At 42.3% G+C, this 22829-nt stretch overlaps 1 pseudogene; it reads left to right on the plus strand.

The window, feature by feature from the left end:
• Window positions 1–4649: 4649 nt before the first annotated feature.
• On the plus strand, window positions 4650–4786 carry LOC116537395 (annotated as a pseudogene).
• Window positions 4787–22829: the final 18043 nt, after the last annotated feature.

Below are 22829 nucleotides of genomic sequence, written 5' to 3' on the forward strand. Positions count from 1 at the left end.
TGAGGCCCCATTTGGCTGAGGTTAAGTGGCTTTACTGAGGTCTTATATTTCAGCAGCAGGGTCAGCCTAGAGTCTGGTCCTCTGGATGTCACTGCCACACACACACAAACACACACACACACACATACATGCACCTGCATGTATATACAAAATTTGGATTTTGTAGCATTTTTTCACAGGCTTCTCTTCAATTTAATTGCAAATCCGTGAGACCAAGGACTGTGTTATACACCTCTGTGAATCCTCTATTTTAAAAAATAGTTACTTGTCGAGTCTGCTCCTTCACCACAGTGCTGCATGGAGGTGTTGCTATCCCAGTGACAGGAGCAGGCTTCAAGGACTTGCTGGCAGCTTTCCTGGCGTCCCTCCCTCTTCTCTTCTGCATCAGCCTCCTGGGTCCTTTCACCTGTTCAAGGCCATCCTGCTTCCCTGCACCCCTTCCCTCTTCACTTCTGCTGCACATGTCCCACTTTGCCAGTGTCTATCTTTGGTACCCAGAAATGAGCATGAAATTAGAAAGGAGCAAAACCAAAATGCAGCCAACTAACCGGTGGCCAAATGAACCAGTAGCCAAAACCAGTGGTTGGCGAAACAGACCAAACTCAAGAACCACTGGGAGACCAAGGCAGGGTAGGACTGAACAACTCTCTGAATGCCCAGAGAAAGCAAAGCCACGGCCACTGTATGGAGGAGGAAGCCCGGAGATGGGCTCTGAGGATGGGAATAACTCAGATAAAAAGAAAGAGAGGAGCAGAAGGCTCCCAGGCTGCTAGCCTGCCTCTCCTCATTTTTGTTTCTCTGTTTCCAACCTTGAAACCCTCCAGACCTCCAGTCCTGCCTGGGCCTGGGGACAAGAGGAGGAACCTCTGGCGATCCTCGGGTGCCTTCTCTTCTCCATGTAGTCGTCTTTGTCCTCAGCCGCCAGAGATGAGACATTTAGCGGCAGGCCACTCTTTCTGTTTCCCTGTTCTTTCCCTTTTCTTTCAAAAGCCAGAAAGAGAAGGGAGATGGGGATGCGAGGGGAAACCGGGGCTTCCTGCAAAGCCCAGGCTGACTGGCTCCGAGAAGGATAAATGACTCCGGTCTCCGCGCCGCCGGTGTTGCACAACTTGTCTGTGCTGGCTTGAGACCCCGATGATCCCCTTCTAATTGAAATCACTTTTCCCTGACCTCCCCTGTAAGCCAGGAGCTTGTTGCTCTCTGCGCCAACACACAGGCTGCTCAGGTCAGGGGAAAATCCTGGCCTGGCACCAGAGCGGCGCGCGCTCCGCATCCCTTTTCCGGCCGCCTACGCTCTTGGCCACGCCAGGTGCCCCCACCCCCCCGCCCACGGGCGTCGGGGCAGCCCCCTGGACGGCAGCCCCCTGGACGGCAGCCCCGCAGGGTCACCGGGTGCTTGGAAGTTTGCAGCGGGGCTGGCACTGCCCCCTAGGGGGCATTTTGGACATTTCGTGGGAGGCTCGTAGATTGACACTGCAACCGGGGGTGCTACTGCGCGTTGGGTGGGGTTAAGCCTGGAATCCTGGACATCCTGCCCCATGCTGTGGGAAAAGCCTTCATTTGCCCAGCACGACCAGCGGGCCTGCAGAGATGAACAACCTGCTTACAATTATCTGAGCTGAAACTCTGTTTCACATATAAATCAAAGTATTTTTGCACCGTTATGATATACTCTGGTGTTTCCAAGAAGGCAACTGCCACATAAATCAAAGAAGACAGGGCTCTTTTTCCAGTTCATCTCGTTAAGAGATGTTTACCATTTAGGCACATTACAATGCTTGAGCAATGGCAATGTAACAAACCTCTCTGTGTCTGCCATCTCTCTATGTAATATCTATCTGTCTATCTATCTATATCTATCTATCTGTCTATCTATCTATATCTATCTATCTATCTATCTATCTATCTATCTATCTATCTATCTATCTATCTAGCTAGCTAGCTAGCTAGCTATCAATGGATCCATTGTGTGGGAGAAAAAGTATTAACCTTTCCTCACAAGGTCCATGGCTGACATCTCATACAAAAAAATGCATTAACAAGAGAAAGGCTTAATAAATTTATTTAACCAAAGTTTTACATGGCACAGGAGACTTCAGAAATGAAGACCCAGGGAAAACTGTATATTCTTATGCTTAGGTTTAAAGAAGAATGAACAGTCATGTAGAAATGTAATTGGATTTTAAAAAAGAATATGATTTAATGGTATAACTGGGAAGAACTCAGTCTATTTGTTCAGATTCTTCTTGGCCTCTCCGCACAGCGTTTCCTTTCTCTGGGTATGGGCCAGACACCTGTCACATGTGGGTCTTATGATCTATTTTCAGGGGAGGTAGGCAAAGAATTCCTTTATTGCCAATTTTCACCCAAAAAGGTGGGAGAAGCTCAGGGAATGACCTTGTTTCAGTGATTTTTCTCAATTGCCAAGCTGCTATATTTTGAGGGTAACATGTTCTGAGCCCCAACACTATCTGCCTATCTACCCATCTATATACGCATATTTATACACACATAGACATATGTGGATAAATATATGTACTTATATATACATATATACACGCTACATACACCAGTATGTGTGTCTTAAATACAAACTTACTTATTCTGAGTAGGTATGAGACTCACTGCCTTCCAGTGTAAATATGCCTGAATTTACATACAGAAATGCACACTATTATAAATCGCTTTCATTTTATTTCTGTTTATAATTATACTAAGAAATTGTGTTGATTTTTTGAAAGGGATTTGAGGTCTTTTAGAGTTGAGAACCATTGTTGTTGCCTTTCTGGGTCTCAGTGTCCTCAAAAGAACCAAAGGAGGGACAATAAGATGTTTAAAATAGCAAAAATGTCACACAAAATTATATCCATATAGATCAGAGCCCAAGATGCAGCTGCAGAGAGAAACTTTGCTAATCACACTCCCTAGGAGGCCCTAAGTCCCAGTGTGGAGGGAGATAGAGCCCAGGAGGCAAGAGATTCTTTGGGTAGAGGTTGGGTGCATAACTGTGAGCCCAGGTTGGAAGACCAAAGGCCATGTGCAGTTTTTCAAGTGTGTTTTGTGCAATGAATGGAGACTTTTTTCCTCTTTTAAATGATCAAACGGTTAGAAAAGAGAGGAGAGAAACCTTCCCTAAGCACTTAGTGACCACACTTAGTGACCACCTACTATGTACCAAAACTCTTGTCACCTGCTCTGCAAACCATATCCTCTTTAATTCTTGCTTCTACCCAGTGAGGTAGGTGTTATTATGGCTACTTCACAGATGAAGAAGCTGGGGCTCATTCAATAAGCAAAATTTGAACTGAATCTATTTGAATACAAAGTCAGTAGGACATACTGGCCCTAAAAATTTGCCAGTGGGCTTGTTTTTATTTTTACAGATTGTGGATTTAATTAAGGTCTTCTGACTTAGTCAGCAAGTTTAATCTATGATATTTGTCTGATCCTAACTCCTTAAATGGTAAAAGCAACACAAATGGAAATTTAAACATAGAATTCAACCAATATAAAAATATTTATATAATTTTGAAAGAAATAAAACAGTATCTATACAAGTAGAAAACATATCATATTCTTGGATGGGGAGACTTATATCATAATATTTCAATTTCCCTCCAAATTGCTGTATAAATACAATGAAATTCTGATTGGAATTCAAATGGATTTGTATTGTATTAACTTATCCAAAAATTGATGTAAATGTCTAAGAAAGGCCAAGAAAAACTTTTAAAGAATAGTTTGGGGAGGGTAACTTGATTTCTTACTAAAAATAAAAATATAATATATAAGGCATGGGACTGACGTAGGAATAGAAAGGAAAATTCAGAAAAGTCTCAGTGGACAAATATCTTTGTCCTGTTTAATAAATGGCATTAATAATCCATTTAGAAGAAAATAGAGTTGAATTCCCTGCCTCATATCATATTTTAAAAAAATCCATCTGGATTAAGTATTTAAATGTTAAATAAATAAATAAATAAACTTATGTTAAGAAAATCACCCACATACATACACACATATGAAATTCATTCATTTATAGATAGATAGATAGATCTCCCAAGGCTCATGGTTGAGGAAAAGAAACAATTTTTACCAAGTCAGAAAAGTTAGAAGCTATAAAGAAAACAATAGGCATATTCAATTATGTAAAGGTTAAATAATAGCAGAATAGTGAGGGATGCAATAAGCAAAGGCAAACAATAGCTTGGGGAACATAGTTTCAATGCAGATGATTGATAAAATGTTAATTTCTGAGATACCAACAGTTTCTAACAAATTAAAATGGCAAACAATAAACAGGAAAATGGGCAAAGGATATGAACAAGGTGTTCAGTTCAGAGAAGATCAAATTCAAATGTCAATACATATATGAAAAGATATTTAGCTTCTCTAGTAGTTAAATACAAATTGAAGTAAAAATGAGATATCATTTCCACTACAAAGCTGGTAAGTTAAAAAGAGTGATAATCCCTCCCACTGATAGAAATGTTGGAGAAAACTTTTCTCTTATATATGATTAGGGGAAATGTGAGTCATTATATGTTTTTAGAAAGCAATTGCTCAATGATTATGTAAATGTGAGTGACGCAGACCCTTCAACCTAGCAATCTCATTCCTAGGAATTTTTTCTTTAAAAATAAAATTCCATTGCTTCTCGGCCTTTTGGCTAAGATCAAGTGTAGTAAAAATAAAATTCCAGTGAGAAAGTATTTGTTTGAAGTCAAGGATGTTCACATCAGCATTGTTTACAACTGCACAAATTTGGAAATAAAATAAATCCCATCAGCAGAGGAATAATTGAATAAATTATGGGACATTTATCCTATGGAATATTGTACAGCTCTTAAAAAGACTGTGTTAGATATGACTTCTTGTTAACTTTGAGGAGTTTTATGATATATTTTTAAGTGAGAAAAGCCAAATGCAGAGAAAGGTATATATATGACCCATTTTGTATATATATGATCACCTTCTATAAAGTACATACATATATTTATGTATGTAAATGGATATATTAACATAAAAATATTATGGAAAGTTTCAAAACAAGTGATGCCAGCAAACACAAGAGAGGAATGAAGGGGGTGAGGTATGGTGTGTGTGTGTGTGTGTGTGTGTGTGTGTTCAGGGAATCAGAGAGGTTAAAAAAGATAAAATCAATATGAATTTATGTAAAAGTATACGTATATGTATGTAACTATACATGAAGAGAGAAGTTTGAAAAAATATTCACCAACTATTAATGATGTATTCATGGATTGAATATTGGTTTCTACCAGTTATCCCCAAATTAATCTATAGATTCAATACAATCTCAGTAAAAATCTCAGCAGGTTTTTGTGTGCGTCCAAATGTATACACGTATGTGTGTAAATTCACAAGCTAATTATAAAATTTATAAAAAATGAAAAAGGCAAAGAATGGCTATGATGTTCTTGAAAAGCAAGACGCATAGAAGAGGGCAGGAGGGTATCTTGTATTACCAAATATCAGGACTTTTAAAAATTTATTTATTTATTTTATTTTTTGAGACAGTGTCTTGTTTAGTCATCCAGGCTGGAGTGCAGTATGTGATCATGGCTCACTGCAGCCTCACCTTGGTGGGCTCCAGTGATCCTCCCACCTCAACTTCCAAGTAGCTGTGACCACAAGCATAGATGCGTACCACCATGACCAGCTAATTTTTTTTTTTTTTTTATTTTTTGGAGAGACAGGATTCCACCATGTTGCCCAGGCTGGTCTTGAACTCCTGAGCTCAAACGATCCACTGGCTTCAGCCTCCCAAAGTGCTGACATTACAGGTGTGAGCCACTTCACCTGGCCAGTACTTAAGACTTATAAAGCTACAGAAACTAAGATAATACAACATTGTGCAAAGAAAGATTAATACCCCAATTCAATTGAATCAGTGTCCAGAAACAGGCATGTGGAAACAAAGGTGAACTACAGAGTAGCAGGGAAGGGCATCTTTTCAATAAATAATATGAAGTCTATTGAACATCTGAATGTAGAAAAATGAAATTTGACTCCTACCTCATACCATACAGAAAAATGAATTTCAAGTGGATCTTGGCTGTCAATGTTAAAGGTAGATCAATAAAGCTTCTAGAAGATAATATTGGAAAATTATTTTCTCAAACTTGGAGTAGGAAAATATTTCTTAAATCTGATATAAAACCCACTAATCATAAAGGAAAAAAGTAATACACTGGGCTACCTTAAAATTAAAAACTTCAGTTCATCAAAAGAAATCACCAAAAGAAAAATTTGCAATATACAAAAAGTAACAAAGAATTCAGACCCAGAATGCACAAAGAACTAGGAATCAGTAAGCAAAGACCGACAACCTAATAGAAAAATGGCAAGAGAGCTCAACAGGAATTTTACAAAAAAGGATATACCAATGGCCAATAAACATAAAAATGTGCTCGATTGTATTAGTGATTTAAAAATTTCATGAGATATACATCTCCTTTGAATGGCTAGGATTTAAAAATTTCATGAGATATACATCTCCTTTGAATGGCTAAAATGAAAGATGTAGGTAAGGACGTAGAATGAAAGGAGTGCTCAAAAGCTGCTGGTGATAAGATAAATTGAAGTAATCACTTTGGAAAACTGCTACTGCCTGATGAAATGTTTACGGAAATACACACAATGAAGGAGCAATCCTATTGCTCGATGTTCACTTACAGTGTGGGCATATGTGAAGTGAAAATCCTATACAAGAATGTTTGTAGAAGCAATTTGTAATGATCCCAAACCAAAAACACAAAATGTCCAACAATAGAAGAATAGATAAGTAATAGTATATTCCTACAATGGCATATTTACAGGAGTGAAAATGAACAAATGACAGCTATGTACCTCAACAGGAATGAATCTCCAAATAATGATTAAAAAAAAAAGCTAAACATAAAGAAACATACCGAATTATTTCATTTATATAAAGGTGAACAAGTAAAACTAATTTATGGTATTAAAAGTCAGAACAGTAATGACCACTGAGGAGGACTGGGAGAGGCACTAGGTGGTGGCAGGAGAACTTGTAGGGAGCTACTCACATTCTCTTTCTTTTCCTGGGTGGTGGATACTTGGGTATTCATTTTTTAATAAAGCTTTGGGCTGTGTGTGTATGATTTGTGCAACCTTTTGTATTTGTGTTATACTTCACTAAACAGATAAAAAATAATTTTAATGACATTTACCATAGGTGATAAGATTTCAGGTACTTTTACTTTCTTGAATTATTTACAGTACACATGTATTGTTCAATATGATCCAGAAAATCATAAAGCAATTTATATACAAAAATAGAGAGCCAAACATATTTCAGAAACACAAATATGTTCATTTAACTAGTTGAACTAAAGCTAGGTATGCTTTCACAAAATTAACTTTTTAAAAAAGTCATAAATTGCCACATGCACACTTTTTTTCCCTGCTTGGTTATTGAATCCAGTTTGATCTTGAGAGGTCACATTCCCAAACCTCTACTCCTGCCATGAGTGGACTCTGTGGCACCCAGGCTCTGCCACACAAGCATGGGGTCACAGGTTGTGGAAAGAGCCTCAGCAGAAAACCAAGAGGACTTGGCTCAAGGGCTAGCTCTTCCAGAAGCTTCCAGCATGGAACATCAGGTTGGTAACATCACCTTTGGGACAACAACACTGATCCAATCATGTCTATGGTTTTCCTCAAATCTGAAATTCTGTGACTGTGTGTCTTAGTCATGTGGGGTAGATGTGGGATTGTTGAAGGGAAGGGCATTGGCAATGTCAACATCTATCCAACATCTACCATGTGGCAGGTGCCAGAGTGGGCACCAGGGATACACCAGTAATTTACATACACAAAGTTCCCACCCACAGGAAGTTTACATTTCAGAGTGGGAGACAGACAACAGAGATAAATAAATGAATAAATAACAGATTGAAAATATGTCCTGTGCTAAATTCTAGCTAAGAGGGCAGGATAAGGACCAAAAATTGCCCGTAGGACTTGACAGCAGGAAGGTAAAACTGGGGACCTGGACAAGAGTAATTTTTTTTTTTTTTTTTTTTTTTGAGATGGAGTCTTGCTGTGTCGCCAGGCTGGAGTGTAGTGGCACGATCTCCACTCACTGCAGCCTCTGCCTTCCGGGTCCAAGTGATTCTCCTGCCTCAGCCTCCCGAGTAGCTGGGACTATAGGCATGTGCCACCATGCCCAGCTAATTTTTGTATTTTTAGTAAAGATTGGGTTTCACCATGTTGGCCAGGATGGTCTCGATCTCTTGACCTCGTGATCCACCCACCTCGGCCTCCCAAAGTGTTGGGATTACAGGCATGAGCCACGGTGCCCAGCCAAGAGCAGTTTTAAGGCAATGTGAGAACAAAAGCCAACTGGGGTGCATGATGGAAAACACAGGAGGTAAGGAAGTGGCCATGGTCCACATAGACAGTTCAGAAGTTTTTCTGGAAAGGAAACAGAAATATCAGGTGGAGGCTGGAGAAAAAAAGCAACATTAAGAAAACAGTGTTTTCTTCGTTTGTTTTTAGGGACAAAACTAGAGTATCTTGGTGTATCGAGTGTTGTTGCAGATGATCCAGGTGATCATCTGGATGTGATGATCCAGATGTGGATGTGTTGATGCAGATGATCCAGGACAGAGGAGACATGGTTGAGCAACGGACTACACAGAAACAGAGGCCTGAGCAGAAGACAGGACATTGAATCCAGCACACGAGTAGAGGGAAAGCTTTAATGGGACAAGGAGGCAGTTCTTCCATGAAGACAGGAGGAAAGAGAGAAAATGACACAGGTGCACGTCAGACTGAAGATGAGGTGGAGGAAGCACAAGGGAATTTCCATCACCTCCTTCTGTTTTCTCCTTGACGTATGAGATGAGTTCGCCAACTGAGAAGTGATAGGGGATATTTGAGATATAAATATATGGGCTATATGGTATATAAAGGAGAAGGTAAATGTACTTAAAGAGTAATAGAATTGCTGGGCAGTGTTGGCTTGAAGTTGGAATCATAAAATCTAGATAAGTATTGTAATGAACTTGGAGGCCAGCAATTTCTTTTCTGAGAAATGGAGATAGTAAGACCCAGGCCCTCCTGATACCCCATGACTCTGTGAGTAGCCCCTCAATCCTTTCTGGAAAATGCTTTAAGACCCATGAACTTATTATCCGTGGTGTCAATAAGTCTTGCAGCTCAGAAGCAGCTTGGGGAACTATGAGAATTAATACAACTGGTCAAAATATCAGAGCAGTCTCAGATGAATTGTGTGGGGTTTATCCACCCACTTACCCATCCACCGATCCATCCATCCCATTCCATTCAATGGACCTCTTCTCAATCATGTACTGGATGCTAAAATAACAGCATTCTCATTCTTCAATGATTGGTTATTTGGCAATTCAGTGAATAAATTTGTTCAACAAATGTTTGTTAAGCATCAACTATTTTGAGCTCAGACCTTTTCTAAGGATTGTGGAGAACATAGGAATGCAAAATGAATTCTCTCCATACTGAAGTAGCTTACAATGTAGATAGGAAGGCCATTCAGTTTCACATGGTGATAATTTAGTGTAAATTCAAGTACTAGATCATGTGCAGAGATCAGGAGCTGTGAGGAGGGAGTTCTGAGAAGGAGGCTCTGCATACACAAGCACAGCTCTGGCAGAGAGGCAGGGTTTAAGCTAGGCATGATCATCTCAGTTCTTATCTTTGGGGAGGAAAAAAAAAAAGACTCCAAACTTGAAGAAATAGTGCAGTATTAGAGTGCAATCATAAACATAAAACATTAACATGTAATTCCCTTATGCTTTTGAAAAATTACTTCATAAACGCAAAGTAAAATATTTTTCCCTTTTTATTACCTGACAATTACATATTAAGAATTTCTTTTTATGTTTAAAAACATATGCAAGTCGGGGAAGGCAGACGCCAAAATGTAATTGCTTTCCTTCTATAAGAATCAGATGTCATTTTCTTCCAACTCAACTCTGAAAAGAGATAGGAAAAAGCAAATTGTTGTATACATTAAATTTGGAAACATTTGATAGCTTTCCTCAATTAAACTATTTAAATGGAAAAAGATTGCTGTACAGCTCTATCATATCCCACTGAATAAAACCTCAGCTGAGGCAAATTGGCAGTGGCAGGTACCAAATGCATCGGCAATAATGAGATTGGACAACCCAGTGGAGGTCATTGGTAATTGTTATTATATGCAATATTGCACTGTCAGAAGAAGAAAAAACAACTCTGTAGCAGGCAAAGCCAATGCCGGGGACAGCATGGGTTGGGAGTACTTGTGACCACCCAGACAGGGTGACTTAAGGAGTATCAGGAGAGCTGGAACCCCAAGTCTTGAGCCCACTCTTTATGAGGGCTGTTTTGCGGCTGGCTGTGCATCTCAGCATATGGGGTGTAAACCACAGCACATTCCATCAGCAGAGGTCTGCTTATCAGGTAGCTGAGAGCAAGGTCTCAGAGGGTGGCACTGGGGCAGGGAAGAGGGGGAGGATACAGTTAGGGGAAAGTGGGACCCTGAGAAGGGAAGTGGAATAGAAGTCAATACAAGGTTTTTGTATTTGTTGTGTGTTGTGGTTTTGCTCTGAGCTGACCCTGATTCAAGCTATTGAAAGTTTATTTCCACCATACCCCCACCTTAACCAACTTTCCAGATACGGGAGAGAAAGAGAACAAGAATTCACTTGCATTCCAAGGTTTCAGGTCTCCTTCTCAAAGTTCCAAACTTGAAGAAGAAGGGATAGGAGTTGGTTTTGGCTGCCTCTGACTGAAGCAACCCTTCCTTCCTTCCTGCCTGCCTGCCTGCCTGCATACAACCTCTCCTGAGGCCTGGGCCCTGAGCCCTGCTCTGGGACAGTCCAGATTAAGAAGAGTAAAATCAGTTGCTGCATAGTCCTGTGCAAATAACAGCCATACACCAACTAGTCTGTAGTGCAGCGATGGATACGCAGAAATGTATTTAATTGCCATTTAACCACTTATCAGGCAGGTTCATGTCCAACAGGCTGCAACAGGGGCATCAGGGCCCATTGCACTGTCTTGTCCCTAAGATTCAATCATCAGGTCACTTTGAAACAGAATGTTACCATTTACAAGGGCCAAGAGTCCCAAATGACTGTGACATTGCAGTACCTTGTTAAAGAATGAAGGAGTGGGGAGACCCCTCATGGCCAGGCAGTTGACATCATAAAGCTCTCTGAACATAGTTGAGTAACTTTATCAGAATTGTCACTAATGTGCAACTGCCTCCTGCTTTCAAAGACGTTCTGGAGAGTGTTCCTTGGTGCTGAGTATGTGTCTCAGTCAATTGGGGCTACTATAACAAAATACCATAGATTGGGTGGCTTAAACAACAGATATTTATTTCTCACAGTTCTGGAGGCTGGAAGTCAAGATCAAGATGCAGTGTCTGGTGAGGGCCCTCTTCTTGGTTTGTAGATGTCCCCATTCTTGTTGTCTCCCCACATGGCAGAGAGGTGAAAGTGGGGGGAGAGAGAGAGCGCGCGCGTGTGTGTGTGTGTTCTGGTATCTTCCTTTTCTTAAAAGGCACTAATTCCATCTCAGAGCTCAACCCTCATCACCTCATCTAAACATAATCACCGCCCTAAGGCCCCAACCTCAAAACACCATCACACTGGGGTGTTTTGGACTTTAGCATATGGATTTTGAGGAGACACAGACATTCAGCCCATAGCATCATGTTTCTTGAATTTGTCTAAAGAAAGCAACAGGTAGGTAAATAACCCTATTGGAAAAAAACACAAAAGTAAAACCAACTAAAAGCTGAAGGGAAGGCCAGGCATCAGGATGGTATCCTAATCCAACCTGGAGGAATACTCCTTCTGAGCTGCAGGGGTTCTTGGGCATCATCTGGTCCCATATCCCACCCCAGGTGGAGACCCCCCGAGACAGGCCTTCCAAGATTTGACTGCTAGGGAAACTTCTAGGGAGCAATGCACAAACTACTCAGATTTCCAGGCTCCCCTCTCTGCCTATTGAGTCAGATTTCTAGGGGTGGTGTTCAGAGAGCTGTATTATAAACAAGTTTTCTGGAGAATTCTGGAGCAGGTCCTCCACAAACAAGACCCGCGTATGGGCAACATTGCATCCCTGACAGTCATTACTGGAAGAATCCCCCAAACAGGAAGTGCACAGATCACAAGGAAGCCTGATCTATTGTAAGTCATGTTTAACTGCCATGAAGTTCTTTATGTTGAATAATATTTGATCCTCTGCCAATTCTGCCCAAAGTTTTAGCTCTTATCCACTTAATCAGAAAGGATGCATGTATTTAATCACCAGTTGTCTCCCGCGTCTTCAAATGACTACTCTGTAGCATATCCCAGCAGAAAAAGTTCACTTCCACCAAGCTGATGACCCAGTGGGAGAATCTAGGTGTGCCCTGAGGCAGGTGCATTCATGTCCATTCATTTGGATGAGAAGAGTTGATTTGTTCATTCATTCTCACTGAGCACCTATTCCCTGCACTGAGAACTGGTGATACACAGGAATCAGAGCACAGACTCTGCCCTCAAGGATCTGATAGGAGAGGAAGGAAGCCATGCACTTACATAACTCTTGCCCACCCACCCAAATGATTTGAGTAAAGGACCAAGGAGGAAGATTCAGATGGGGTGGAGCTGATCAGGGGTAGCTGCCTGGCATAGGTGGTATTTGAGCTGGGCTTGTTGACTGAGTGTGAGTTGGATGTAAAGAGGTAGTGTTACCGGTGGAGGGAGAAGGTGAAGCAGGGCTGTCTATGGGAAGAGCAAGGAGTACAGCAGGTGGCACAGAGGAGCTTCCTTACATGCTCAGGTTTAGTCCTCTTGGTGAGGAAATAGCCTTTCTCTTCCTCCTCTGGCTTTAGCTTCAAGTCCCAGGTATTAGGGTTGAGAAACACAGCTGGTGAAATCCTTTACCCTTAAACAGGCATCACTGTCTTTATTTCAAAGTCAGCTTAAGGTTGTTTACACCTAAGAAGATCTCTTTGGTAATGGGCCTGCCTAGACCTACTTAAACTTCATCCACTGTGAGACCACAGGGCCCTTCTTCTGGGTCAAGCCTGCACACAGGGGTCAATGCAAAAGCCTGAGTCTGGCAGCTCTCCTTGCCTTGGATCAGACAGCCCTGTGGCCAGCCCCCAGTGTTTATGAGGCATCTGTTGGCTGCCAGCAGTGAGCAAATCTGGGTTCTTTCTTGCAATAACTCTGATTGGCTAAAAGATAAAGGAATATTCTGGAAAGACAACAGGTAGCTCAAAAGGCTTGGGGTGGGGGGAACAGAAATGTGTAGGGAACAAAAGGTGGCACAGCTCAGAAAAGATCAAGCCAGCAGGACAGGCTGCTTGGAGCCCTGTGGCCAGTGTGGTCACCACCACCCTCTGACAAACCCTTGGCTCTGCCACAGCCACTGAGAACAACCCACGGTTTAGCCCTTCTAGAGCCCAACTCCTGGCTGGGGGAGGCATTGGACTGGCCAGCTGTAAGTCACACCTCTCATCAGAGGTACCAGTGGAGCACACTGCCAACCAGGAGGGACAAAAGCCACTCGCATCCACAGAGTTAGGTCAAAGCACAGGTGAATGCCCAGGACAAGGGTCCAGGTGTGAGAATGAATGTTGGAGAGAGGAAGGGTGAAAAGAAGTCTGCAACGGGAGAGAAAGCTTTTGCCAACGGGACAGGAGAGGCGGTGAGTCATGTGCTGGGGTGGGTTGGAGCAGGGCCGTCCTACTGAGTCAGGACAACTTAACAGACTTCTCAAGCTCAGACTCAAGGAAGGGGTGGTTCCTGAGAAACGGAGCAACTGGGGAGACTAAGGGAATGATCCCACCTGCCACCTCAAGCAACCTGAGGATTCACCATGAAAGAGGAAGAGCTCAAATGCATAAAGGACAGTATTGCTATTCATGGCCATCATTGCCTCCCAAGGAGAGTGGACCCTGCTTAAGAAAGAGTCCTTGGGTTTCACTAAGTGTCTTAATGCATTTAGTTGTGCAAACTAGGTTTGGGACTAGGACTTAGAGAAATAGGAATACCAGAGGGAGAGGAATTTGGAGGGCAGCATGGAGAGAGGAGGGGAGTGTAGGGAGAGGGGCCAATGCCTTGAAGTGGCCAGCAACAACTCCTCCTTTTCAGGTGGTAAAGAATGCGATGCAAGATTGCCTAGAGTTCCAGCTACACGGGAGGCTGAGATGGGAGAATCACCTGAGCCCAGGAGGTCAAGGCCGTAGTGAGCTGAGATCACACCACTGCACTCTAGCCTGGGCAACTGGAGTAAGACCGTCTCAAAAAAAAAAAAGGTTTGCCATGTGCAACCTGCCTCTGTCCCTCTACACTTCCAATGTAGCTGCTGCACACATGGATTCCTGGTAAGGTGGGCTGTTTTTTGGGAGTATGTCTTGTATAGGCATCTGCACATTGAAATAGGAACTGTGTCTCTCATCTGGGTATATGCATAGCCTCCTAAGGGCAGCTCCCTGGGGAGATAAGCTGATCTGGACATTGAACTAATTCAGCGGAATGGGAACTTCCGGCCCTAAATGCCCATGGTGTGATACATACTTCCACAGCATGTGGGCAGGGCACAGCTGCTCCAGAACTTCCGGCACTAGGAGACCTGCACTGTCTGTGGGTTTTGGATGCATATCCTGGAGAGGGGAGAGCATGAGCAGAAAAGAGTACATTTGGCAAGTTTAGAGGACAAGGTGGAGAGGAACCTCACTGGCTGTGACCAGGTCCCAACCTGGAAGTGGTGACCAAGAAGGGTAAACTCAGAGTTCTGGACATTGCAAGCTGCGCTAAAGTGTCCAAACACTGTTAGGCAACTGGTTTTTTATTCCCTGTGGTAAAAGATAAACTTAGGCACCCTGATATTGTAATGAGTTTATTTAACCAGACAGTGATTCATGAATCGGGCAGCACCAGATTGCAAGCGATTGGGCTTCACCCAGGGGGCAGAAAGGGAAACTTTTATAAGATGTTCACAGAAGTAAGAGAAAATAAACACATTTGATAGGTCAAAGTGGAAAGCTTCTAGTTAGAGGTTAGTTTGGTGGTTTCTGATTAGCTAAGCTTAAGTTTTGTTTTACTGTTTGCAGTGAGTTGGACTTTGGTTTTCTTACCTAGGAATCCAAGGCACTGGGACAATCTCAGCCTAATGGCCTGTATTCGTTTTTTTAAAACACCTACTTGGGCACAAACCTCACCCTACTTTTTGTGTTAGCTGTAAGTAATAATAATAGTAGCAAGAATGTCTATAGCACTTCCTAAGTGCCAGGCATCATTCAAAGCACTTTACATGTATTAATTCACTTAATGTGATTGTCCCTATAGCCCTTTGAGGAAGACTCTATCATTATCTTCATTTTGCAGATATGGAAACTGAAGCACAGTGAGGCTCATTTTCTTTTCTTTTTTTTTTTTTTTTGGAGACAGAGTCTCCCTCTGTTGCCCGGGCTGGAGTACAGTGGCACAATCTTGGCTCACTATAACCTCCATTTCCCAGGTTCAAGCGATTCTCCTGCCTCAGCCTCCTGAGTAGCTGGGATTACAGGTGCATGCTGCCACACCCAGCTAATGTTTTGTATTTCAGTAGAAATGGGGTTTCACCGTGTTGCCCATGCTGATCTCAAATTCCTGAGCTCAGGCAGTCTGCCTGCCTCTGCCTCCCAAAGTGCTGAAAATTACAGGTGTGAGCCACTGTGCCTGGCTGAGGCTCATTTTTCTTATCATCTCCCCTGGCAAGTTTTATGGTACTTTATGGCTTTTCTATGTGTGCATGCATGTCCGTGCATTAGGGTATATCTCTGATGAACACAGTCAAGCACATTGGTACTGTACAGCAGAATATACATACGTGCTGTGATAATTCATGCCTCATTTCCCCCTTCAAGGGGAAACCACTGTCTTTTCATCTTCGCATCCCCAAAATACCTTGCACAGTGCTAGGTGTATTTAGCAGAAGGTGTCCAGTCAATTTTTGTAGAATGGTGGACTAAAGATTTCTAAGCAGGGAGTGATGTGGTGAACAGCATTTTTGGAGGGTCTGTCAACTAGCAGCGTGAATTGAAGGAGAAGAGGCTTGAAACAGGACCCCACAAAGTTCTGAACTGTGCCCGATGGCAAGGACAGTGATGTGTTTGGAGAACTCGTGGCCATCTGGGGTTTGTCTCTTTGCCTGGCAGGTGTACCTCTGAGCTCTTGGTCTGGGCTTTTTTCTCTTCCTGTTTCTCAGCTTTGCCCAGCCATATTTCCTGCCTGAGAGAAGCCTTCCATAGAATTTGTGAAATGGCGAGACACTCAGCTTTTGGCAGACTGTGAAGCTGCCGTGAAGTTTTAGTTGTCAATCCTAACATTTGGTTATTTAATTAAGGGCTGAGGACATTACAAACACCTCTCAACTATCAAAGGGCATTTGAAACAACTCGCAAACACAATTAACCTTGGCCCCAAAGATAAAAACAAAGCAGGCACAGTATGGTGTTTCACTATTTACAATAACCAGTTAACAAAGTATGCAATTAAGTCAAATGCTGACATAGCAACACAAGCCCAGTGCCAGGGGTTTGCCCTTGCCTGGTCTTTGCATGTGATCATATGGGGCTTTGGACCAGTGGTCTCCAGGCGCAGGGCCAGATTAGAATCTCTGAGGGGAAAAGGGGGATAGCTTGAAAACAAGGAATTGGTATTATAATTTTATCTGGGGGGTATTCTTAAAACCTAATTTCTTTTCTTTTCCCTCCCTCCCTCCCTCCCTCCCTGCCTTCCTCCCTCCCTCTCTTTCTCTCTTTCTTTCTTTCTTTTGAAATGGAGTTTGGCTCTTTTGCCCAGGCTGGAGTGAAGTGGCGCGATCTTGGCTCACTGCAACCTCCGTCCCCTGATTCAAGCGATTTTCCTCCCTCAGCCTCCTGAGCGGCTGGGATTACGGGTGCCCACCACCACGACTGGCTAATTTTTGTATTTTTAGTAGAGATGGGGTTTTGCCATGTTGGCCAGGCTGGTCTGGAACTCCTGACCTCAGGTGATCCATACACCTTGGCCTCCCAAAGTGCTGAGATTACAGGCATAAACCACCACACCAGGCTAAAACCTAATTCCTAAAAATGTAAACTACAGAAATTAATGCTTGAGAAAAATCTTTCTGAATGATGGGAAGTTGCTGAAGATAGAAATTCCCAAGATAGAAATGCCCTTCTTCCCCAGGGATCTTATGAAATTCTCTGGGGGACACATGAGAATGTTAAAGTATCAAAGGAGAGTATGGGTGAAGCGAAGGTTGAAAAACATTGCTATTCCCACACCTTTAATCTCATACTGCCCTTGGAGATGGGGGCCTCTCCCATGGGGGTTTTCACAGAAACCCTTTCTAGAAGTAACAATATTCTTAATAGATACACTTAATTTAGCCTGTCTGCCTGCCTGTCAGCCTTCCCTCCTTTCTTCCTTCCTTGAATATTTGTTTATTTTTATTTTTGTTTATACTTTAAGTTCTGGGGTACAAGTGCAGAATGTGCAGGTTTGTTACATAGGCATACACGTGCCATGGTGGTTTGCTGCACCCATCAACCCGTCATCTACATTAGGTATTTCTCCTAATGTTATCCCTCCCCTAGTCCCCCACCCCCAGGCAGGCCCCAGTGTGTGGTGTTTCCCTCCCTGTGTCCATGTGTTCTCATTGTGCCCCAGTGTGTGGTGTTTCCCTCCCTGTGTCCATGTGTTCTCATTGTTCAACTCCCGCTAATGAGTGAGAGCATGCAGTGTTTGGTTTTCTGTTCTTATGTTAGTTTGCTGAGAATGATGGTTTCCAGCTTCATCCATGTCCCTGCAAAGGACACGAGCTCATCCTTTTTTATGGCTGCATAGTATTCTATGGTGTATATGTGCCACATTTTCTTTATCCAATCTATCATTGATGGGCATTTTGGTTGGTTCCAAGTCTCTGTTATTGTCAACAGTGCCACAATAGTCATACATGTGCAGGTGTCTTTATAGTAGAACGATTTATAATCCTTTGGGTATATACCCATTAATGGGATTGCTGGGTCAAAAGGTATTTCTGGTTCTAGATCCTTGAGGAATCGCCACACTGTCTTCCACAATGATTGGACTAATTTACTCTCCCACCAACAGTGTAAAAGTGTTCATATTTCTCTACATCCTCTCCAGCATCTGTTGTTTCCTGACTTTTTAATAATCACCATTCTAACTGGCATTAGATAGTATCTCAATGTAGTTTTGATTTGCATTTCTTTAATGACTAGTAATGATGAGCTTTTTTTCATATGTTTGTTGGTTACATAAATGTCTCCTTTTGAGAAGTGTCTGTTCATATCCGTCACCCTCTTTTTGATGGGGTTATTTGTTTTTTTCTTGTAAATTTGTTTAAGTTCTTTGTAGATTCTGGATATTAGCCCTTTGTCAAATGGATAGATTGCAAAAATTTTCTCCCATTCTGTAGGTTGCCCGTTCACTCTGATGTTAGTTTCTTTGGCTGTGCAGAAGCTCTTTAATTTAATTAGATCCCATTTGTCAATGTTGGCTTTTGTTGCCATTGCTTTTGATGTTTTTGGTGTTTTAGTCATGAAGTCTTTGCCCATGCCTATGTTCTGAATGATATTGCCTAGGTTTTCTTCTAGAGTTTTTATGGTTTTAGGTCTTACATTTAAGTCTTTAATCCATCTTGAGTTAATTTTTACGTAAGGTATAAGAAAAGGAGCTATCTTATTCCAAAAAGGATGTGAGATGGATAAATCCCTTTGGATAATTTCTAAGAGGAAGCCACCCAGGAAACACTGGGATCCATCAACACCCTGGTTAACAAATTACTTTTTACCATGCACCAGTCACTGAGCTGGAGGTGAAAAGTACAGGATGAATAAAACAAGATATCTGTCCTCAGGGAACAAAATTGCCCTAAACAGAACAAAAGCAGGAAGAGGGACCCTACACAGCTGCCTGTAATCCAAAGTGCAAAGTACTAAGTGATGTGGATCTTATCAATCAGGGTGGTTTTGGTTGCAAGTAACAGTAAACTTAACTCAGAGTGGGGGTTTATAATCTCCCATAATGGGAAGTCCGAGGCCAGACAGCTCCAGCACAGTGTGGACCCATTTTTGTGCTCTTTCTTGGCCCCTGCCCCCAGCCCATGTGCCAGGGGTTTGATCCCAAAGCTGACTACAGGCTGGCTACAGCAGCTCCAGGCATCACTTCCCAGCAACGTCCAGGAAAGAAGCAGGCACATCACTGCCTGCCAGGTGGGGCCTCTGTTTATCAGGGAGGAAACTTACTTCATAAGTCCCCAAGCATGGCTTGTTAGCCTGATATGGGAATGTAGGGTCCTGCGTGCATTCCTGAACTAGCTTTTAACTGAAGAGAATGTAATAAGCAGAACTAGCTTAGACCTCCCAAGATTCACCTCTAAGTCCCTAGGGGGATGAGTGTCACCTGAACAAAATAGGCATATACCCAGAGAAGGCAGGGAGTATGGAAGCAATGCTGGCAAGTACTTCCAGCAATGCTGTTCCACCAACCCACAGAGCAGGAACGTGGAATTCTCCCTGGCAGGGACAGTAGGGGAGATGAGCTCATTTGACCTGTCCAAGAGCACCTGTTCTGACTTCTTTTTTGGGGCAGGGGGTGGGAAGTTCCTTCTAAGTGGAGGAAATAGCACAAGTAACCTGTGGGGAGCTGCTTTGCACAGAAGCAGAAGCTTCTGTGGCTGTAGCACAGGTTTGCTTTGGGTGGGGGCAAACAGGGGAAACCTGAATGATGGATCAGAACCAGTGGAGATGAATGATGGATCAGAACCAGTGGAGATGAATGATGGATCAGAACCAGTGGAGATGAATGATGGATCAGAACCAGTGGAGAAAGACCTCCCCGCCAGACAACTGCCTTTAACCCAGAGGTTCAGACAAAGCAAGGTGTTATTGGCATGATTTCTCACTCAGCTAATGGAGGCATTACTGCAGAAACGCCGGGTCCAGAAAATGTTTCAAAATGCCATGACCAAAAATCTGTCCCTGGAGGCCTGGTGGAGGGATGTGGCCAGCCTCAGAGGGGCATCTTTGGTAGGGGCATTGAGTCTGATGGGTACTGGTGGTTTATTAGAATCCCTAAAAGCACAGACTTTGGGGTCAGACTGCCTATGCACAGTCTGTCTTTGCTTTCTGCTGCTCACCTTGCCTCAGTTCTCTCACCTGTGAAATGGGGATAATTATTATATGTACATATAATAATAATTATTTATTATTATTACATATAATATACACATATAATAACATGAATATATAACATAATTATAAATTATATGTATATATAACATATACATATATACACATATAATAATATACATATAATACTTATATGTAATGATAATGAAGATAACTTAGTTAACTCCATAGAGTTAACTAAGTTATTCATGCCTGGCACGGGGGGGGGGCCCTCTATAATTGTTAGCTGTTATTGTTGTAAGGGCTGAGAAGGGAGTGTGGATGTATTAACATGAGGATTCTAATGAGGAAGCAAGTGGCAGATTTTGTTGTGTGGCTTTAAATTTTTTTCCCATAAACTGTAGCTGACAGTTGCCTCTAAATAGAAGGCAAAGGGCCCACAGCCTCGAACTGCCTGAAAATTCACCCATATACCATCTTTGCCTCAATTGCCAAGTGACATTCATGTACTTTCCTTTTACCTATAAAGTTGAGTTCATACTCTACAGATCAAATTGGTAATCTATTAACATTAATTATAGAAGCTCATTAGTTTGAGTGATTAGAGCTATGACCCCTGCAGTAAATATTATTAAAGGCTAAAGACCTGACTCACCAAGATTAAAGTAAGAGAGTTGCAAATTTTCACCTGACCTAAGAAAACCTTTTGCTCTCCTTCTTTCCTGCCCTTTCAGAGCTTCTCTGTTTTCCAGACAATACTAAAAACCCTAATGCTTGCTTACAAAATTAGATCTGTGTGTGGGTTATCAAAATTTGAAGTCCTGATGCAATTACCATACACAGAAGGGATACAAAGGGAAGATTTCAAAGAAATTGACAACTGCATACAATTTGGAAATGTTCTCACTGGTTTTGATTTGCTTAATTTTTAATTAGGACAAAAATTCAAACACACAAACTATTAAAAGAATAGTACAAGGAATACACCTCTGCCCTGTACCCCGATACCTGGTTCCAACAATTGTTAACAGGTTACCATATTTACTTCCTCTCCCTTTCTCGTTATCATTTGAAAACAAGTTGCAGATATGTTGATGCTATAAAGCTTCAGCCTATATCTCCTGAGAATGGAGACATTCTCCTATTTAATCATGAGATCATCATTATGCCTAAGAAAATTAACAAGAATTCCCTAGTATCATCTAAACCAGGCCTTATCCAGATTTCTCTATTTTTAGGACTATGATTCAATTATGGGTCTGCTAGTGTTGTTTTTAACAGAGAGAAGTGTATGTATGTCTGTTGCTAAGCTTATGAAATGTGGCATGTGTGTATAGTGCTCATATATGTTTATGTGTGATGTGTATAAGTATGAATGCATGTGCCCATATGTGTATGTGTGTGAGCAGTTTTTTTGTGTGCACATGTGTGATGTGTACATGTGTTTGTATGTGTACACACGTGTGTGTGCGTGTGTGTGTTGAGGAGGGAGATGCTAGGGATCCTCTTTGAGCAAAATGAACCAAGATGTGCTAGAAAGAAGATGCTTTATTATTATTATTTTGCCCAATGCATGTGAAGAAATAAGAGTCAAACTCCAGCAACTGTTGAGCAGAACCGGTCTTGGCTAGGGAGGCTAAGGATACGAATGGCTTTGTTCCCCTTGGTAGATTGATTCAGGCGTCTCTCTCTCCTGTCATCTTGGGAGAGCTCTGTCTGAAAGGGAATAGTCACAAAAGTTCTTTCTCTTCTCAAAACGGTCAGCATTATCTTCTATTTTCCTTGCTAGGCCTGCAGCTGATGCACAAAGAAAGGTGTAATTACAATGTGACGTGCTGCTGATCGCCAGGGTCTAGAAATTGTGAACCACTCACTCTGCTCAGAATACATTTCAATTTGGTGCTATGAATTTTACATTGAAATGAGTTTTTTCTTTAAAACCCTTGAGAAAACAGCCCCTGCACAGAAGCATTAACAAATTGCTTTGCAAATCTAGGCTAAAGTGAGCATTCAATTTGAGGAGGTCAAATCAAGCTCAAGTCCCGAAGCCCAAGGCCTGGTCGCAGCAAGTCCAGGTTAGCTCTGGGATGGATTTGGCCATGAATTTGGTCTTGCTTTAGCCCTTACCAGCTTTTCTGGGCTTCTCTCTGGGCTGACTCTCTTGGGGCTCTTGCAGATGCTCAAATGTCTCTGCCCAAGGTCCCAAGGGGTTAAGGCTGGAAACTGCTAAGACTAGAAGGCCTGGAATGAACAGCCCTTGCTTGGCTGTACAGTCACATAGGTGAGAAGAAGGACCCACAGAAGCAAAGACTCAGGGCTGTGAACCACAGAGAGCATTGTGTTTCACCCATTTACTTTACAGAGAGGATACTGGGTGAGGGCTCAATGGCTTGACCAAAGCCACCACTGGTCACTGTAATCATCAAAATAGTAACATTGATTGAGTGTCAACAATCTGCCAAGTGTCATTCTGGGTGTTTTATGTTTTCTCATAGAAGGGTCCTAGGTAGGCTAGGCATGGGGCTCACACCTGTAATCCTGGCACTTTGGGAGGGGGAGGTAGGTGGATTACTTGAGGTCAGGAATTCCACACCAGCCTGGCCAACATGGTGAAAACCCATGTCTACTAAAA

The sequence above is a fragment of the Sapajus apella genome, unplaced genomic scaffold, assembly GCF_009761245.1.
Source record: "Sapajus apella isolate SASKATOON/1434 unplaced genomic scaffold, GSC_monkey_1.0 scaffold109, whole genome shotgun sequence".
Lineage (NCBI taxonomy): Eukaryota > Metazoa > Chordata > Mammalia > Primates > Cebidae > Sapajus > Sapajus apella.